The sequence below is a fragment of the Rhinopithecus bieti genome, unplaced genomic scaffold (assembly GCF_001698545.2).
Source record: "Rhinopithecus bieti isolate Rb0 unplaced genomic scaffold, ASM169854v2 scaffold_19222, whole genome shotgun sequence".
NCBI lineage: Eukaryota > Metazoa > Chordata > Mammalia > Primates > Cercopithecidae > Rhinopithecus > Rhinopithecus bieti.
The window spans coordinates 19751-25109 of NW_016809392.1; the positions used below are offsets into that span (position 1 = coordinate 19751).

Consider the following 5359-nt stretch of genomic DNA (forward strand, 5'->3'; position numbering starts at 1 on the left):
ATGCATTTCATAGTGTCCTCTTCTTTTTGGTAGACTGGACCCTATGAAAAAAAAGGAATACGGCTTCTAGAACACATGCTCATGTAGGTATCGAGACTGTGTAAAACAGACATATATATGAACTTGTGTTTTAATTATTTTTTGCACTTCAGAAAAAATCTCCTAGACTGAGTGCCCTCTGGTTTTATGGTAAAAACATCACAGAGTCATACATATCACAAAGTAGCATGAGCAAAAGTGATTGGGATTTTTAGGTAGTTCTATGATAACCAGAGAAGTAGACATCAAACTTAGTCTTTAAAGGCTGTGGAGAGCTTTAAAGACATAACAGAGAAAGAACTAAAGATGAGAATAGCATAGCTGGAGCAGGAGCTACCAATAAGATCAAAGAGGTGGGTGAATTAGGCCAATTAAGGTGATATCTTTAAGTCCATAGTTCAGGAGGACTCCATATAGCAAATGAGTTACATCATTCCAGGATTTCTTGGGACAATTAGATCTGTATCAGTAGAAAGCAGCCAAGAAGATCTGAGGAGTAAAATGATATCAAATTGCCATGCTATGTAAATAATCAAACTGCAGTTTGGATAGCTTTAAGAATCAAACATTTATAAATCTACCAAATGTTCTGTGTTTTCCTAGGGCCCACAGCCCATACTAAAAAGGTAATGAAATAATCAGCATACTTTGCTGCTAGCCTCAAACCAAATGACTGAGGAGTCTTAATGTTTACCAAATGAATATTAAACCTTGGCTTTTCCTCGTCTGGGAAATATTTTTTTTCCTAATCCTATCACTACATTGCTTTAGACAGCCTACAGAAGAAAAAGCAATCACTGTGCTGAATGGTAAGACCACCACAAAATAATATGGGTAAATTGTCCTGGTGCCAGTTCACTAAATAAGTTTCAATAACATAGGCCTTGCTTCTCTTCTCCCCTAAAGAGCCATGGTCCCTTCTCCTAAGCCAAGCAAGTACCAATGTCTTTCGTGGACGTTCTTATTTGGGCATATGTCTGAGAAAAGGTAAAATATTCCATTGGACAAAAACTCAGTAATGCAGTGGGCTGTAACTTCCCCCAAATTAGAAACACTATGTACATTCTGAAATGTATAAGTAAAATATATTATTAACCAACTTTCTCAATGAAGACTAGGAAGCTACTAACAGCTGCCCCTAGAATTCAAAATGATGAAAGAATTCATCTCATAAAATGGAAAGCTTTCAAACAAATGCTTTAGCTCATTTACTTTGCCTGTGCTCATGGCACTGCCCTTCAGAAATTAGTACTGGTAGATGTGATTTTAGAACAATGGAGGAAGATCTCGGTTCCCTTTCCAAGACACAAGATATTTAGGCAAAAATTAGTCTTTGCTGACTGCTTGACTGTTGAGCTATTGTCAAAACAGAGTACAATGAAGAAAGTAGTAAAACTCATGAACTCAAAATGTAACAAACCACCATTTGCTTTTCTATTGCTCTGAGTTCTTTCATTTAACAAATATTTATTGAGTGCTTACTCTGCACCAAGAACTGGAAATATAGTGGTGAACAAAACAGGGTACCATACCTCATGAGTTTTAGTCTCTAAAAGGAGACAACACAAATATATCAATTGTTTAAAGTGCAAGAGAAACAGTGACAAAGGAGATTACTTGTTATTGTCAGTTCTTCTTAACCGACTGTAAGTTCAAAAAGCAAGTAATTGTCTTGTCCCCTTTCTACTTTTGATCATCAGTCGCCTAGAACATAGTATCAGTTCCTCAATACACCCCAGTTTATTGCGCAATAAAACACAGTCTATTGAATGCAATATATATAATATATATATAAAAAAGGTACCAGGCCGGCGGTAATATAACATAAGGAGAAGAGAAGGAGAGAGAGAGACAGAGAGAGGAGGAGGAGACAGAGCGAGCGAGTCCTTGCTCTGTCACCAGGCTAAGTGCAGTGGCGCAATCTCGGCTGCTGCACCTCTGCCTCCTGGGTTCCACGAGTCTCCTGCCTCAAGCCTCCTGGGTAGCTGAGATTACAGGCCACCATGCCACCACCCTAGCTAATTTTTTGTATTTTAGTACAAGAGATAGGGTTACCATGTTGCCAGGCCTGGTCTCCAAACTCCTGAGCTCACTCAGGGTGATCTGCCCCACTTCGGCCTCCCAAAGTGCTGGGATTACACCATGCTCGGCCAACTACAAAATCTTGAGACAAAGAAATGCCTCTCCATCAATGAAATTTCTAAGACAAATGCTCAGTTTGGATTATTCCTCTTAGAACCAAGAAACATGCCTGAGGCAAGTGCTTGAAATAAAGCAAGAGTACATTGTACTTCTTCTAGAGAGCCTGAACCTATCCTTTTGGAGAGCCTGGACCTATTTTATTTTGGAAGCCATGTACAGGATAGACAAAACAGTCTGCCTTTGTTTTTATAATTGAAATTCTATTAACCATTTGATATTCTTTTTTCCAGTCTTCCAATACTAATTTCTTTCTTTAAATATATATACATATTTGTTCCACACTGCTGTACTGACCTGCAAAAGTGAGAACTCAAACAGAATATTGCCAGATGTTTCCTATTCCAATTTATCTTAGCCTAATAAATATATTTATTGCTTATTTTATGAGATGTATAGATCCCAACATAGATGCCTATAACATTAAATGTATTAAAATAAGACTTTAGGTAACTTGGTTCCCATAAAAAAATAAATAAAAGAAGAAATTCATAGGGTAGGAAACTTACCAAAGAATCAAGTAATATGATATTAACCCTTTGAATACTGGATAGTATTATGTCCAAGTAATAGGGCGTGCTGACGTGGGAGGGCATTTTGTATCTGTTATCTAATTTCAGGCTCTCTCCTTACCCTTTATCCCATTAGGGATAAATGGGATAAACAGAACATTTCATTCAACAACCGCAGACTACCTATTCTATTCAACAGTGCATGGAACTTTCCCCGAGATAGACCATATGATAGACCATAAAATGAGAATTATAAGAATTATTCCTATGCCTGGCGAGCCCCTGACTCTAGATTTTGATCACACACTAATCAAGGACAGTATTTAAGTTTGATTTCCCAGAATAATATTTATTATGTATGCCCATACCAAAAAGTGGAAAGGAAGAAGAAATGGTAATTTCTGCAAATGTTGCTAGTTATATCTCTTGTCACAATAACTCAAATGGCATCTAGATTTACACAGTGATTACTCTATTGTGGTGGTTCTTAACCTTGGCTGCATATTGAAATCAGACGGGGGGCTTGATATGGTTTGGCTCTATGTCCTCACCTAAATCTCACCTCGAATTGTAATAATCCCAGAGTGTTGTGGGAGAGACCCAGTGGGAGGTAATTGAATCATGGGGACAGGTCTTTTCTGTACTGTCCTCCTGATAGTGAATAAGTCTCATGAGTTCTGATGGTTTTATAAAAGGGAATTCCCCTGCATATGCCCTCTTGCCTGCTGCTGTGTAAGACGTGCCTTTGCTTCTCCTTTGCCTTCCACCATGATCGTGAGGCCTCCCCAGCCATATGGAACTATGAGTTAATTAAACCTTTTTCCTTTATAAAGTATCCAGTCTCAGGTATGTCTGTATTAGCAGCATGAGAACAGACTAATACAGAGCTCTAAGAAATACTGATGTCCGGGACCTACTCCTAAAGACTTCGATTTAATTTGTCTGAGGTAATATCTGGATATTTGAACTTTTAAAAGTTTTCCAGGTGACTCTAAAGTGTAGCCAAGATGGCGCAGAGGACAGTGCCGGGGCAGGGTAGGTGAGGAGGAGGAGGCGGCGATTCGATAAGAAGGGAACGGAAGAGGCCATGGCCGCCCGGTGAGGCGGTGAGGCAGGAAGGAGGCCCAACCCCTGGCCGGGCCTTGGGCCCCAGGGAGAGGTGAGAATGGACCAACGGACATGGGGTTCTGGAGAAGCCGCCCCCAGAGAATGCGTCCCTGAGAGACTGCCTGACCACCCCTCTCTTTCTCCCCACTCCCCATTCCTCCTTCTCCACCCCCCAACCCCGCCCACTTGCTGTGCTATGAATAGTCAGAGCCTCCTCTCCACGAGAGTTTACAAATGAAAATGGAGGAAATGCCTTTGTCTGGCCTGAATAACAGCAAGCTAGAGGCCATAGCTAGGGAAATATAAGCGGACCTGGTCTAGAATTCTTGTTCGGGATTCTGCTTTGAGGTACATCAGGCTGCCAAGTGTGGCTACTTCTTCCTGGATGACATGGACCCTGATAGCGTGAACGATTTTGGTTTTCAACCATTGGGAGAGCAAGGCGTGTGTTTGCCCCAGTTGCAACTGTAGCATTCCTGCCTCCCGTTTTGCTCTCCATCTGGATAAGTGCCTGGGAATGGGTGGGAATAGCAGCCGAATCGCCAACCACCGAATTGCCAATAGCAACAATATGGGCAAGTCTGAGAGTGACCAAGAGGATAATGATGACATCAACGACAACGACTGGTCCTATGGCTCAGAGAATAAAGTCGAGAAGAGAAAATCAGGCAAGAACCCCGATTCCCCTCGAAGATCTGAGTCTTTAAAATGCAAAAATGGGGAACTTAGTGATTTTATTTTATTTTATTTTATTTTAAGTATAACAACTCAACTGGGATCAGTTATGAAACCTGGGACCAGAGGAGTTTCATATCCTGCTAAGCATGCAATGTAGGGTGATTTCTGAAGATACCAAGAAGATGTGCACAAATTCCCTGCACTGCCCACAGCACACAGATGAGCAGAGGTGAACCTTGCAGATATATTTCTTCGGGGCCTCAGCTGTCCATCCAGAGGTGGAGAGTTCCCAGGGTAATGACAGCTTTGACATGACTGACAGCCAGGCCCTGATCAGCCAGCTTCAGTGGGACTGCTTCTCTGATCTCTCACCCTCTGATTCAGGCTCCCCCAAGACGAGTGAAAATCAGGGATGGGGTCTAGGTACCAACAGCTCTGAGACACAGAAAACTAAGAAAAAGGAATCCCATCTGAGCCTGGTAGGGACTTCCTCCGACCTGGGCTCCAACAAGAAGCCAAAGTTACCGATACCCCTGATGGCCAACATCTATGATGACATCAACTGACTTCGGTGCAAAGGATAGCCTTTGGCTGAGCAGAACCCTCTCTCCTGATCCCCACCCAGGTGCCATAGCCTGGCAAATGAATGGCTGCTGGGGGTTGGGACTTGGGAATCTCAGTGTGCCAGGCAGGCAGAGGATCTGATTATGTGCCCCTGGGGGATGTCAAGGTCCTCTACAATGGAGCACAACTCCTCGGCGTGCATGACTCAGACCTGGACATATTATGCCTTGGACATAAGTTTGGTGGGGAGGCTGTTTTTC

At 42.2% G+C, this 5359-nt stretch overlaps 1 pseudogene; it reads left to right on the forward strand.

The window, feature by feature from the left end:
• The first annotated feature begins 4091 nt into the window (after positions 1–4091).
• On the forward strand, positions 4092–5101 carry LOC108540261 (ataxin-7-like protein 3 pseudogene; annotated as a pseudogene).
• Positions 5102–5359: the final 258 nt, after the last annotated feature.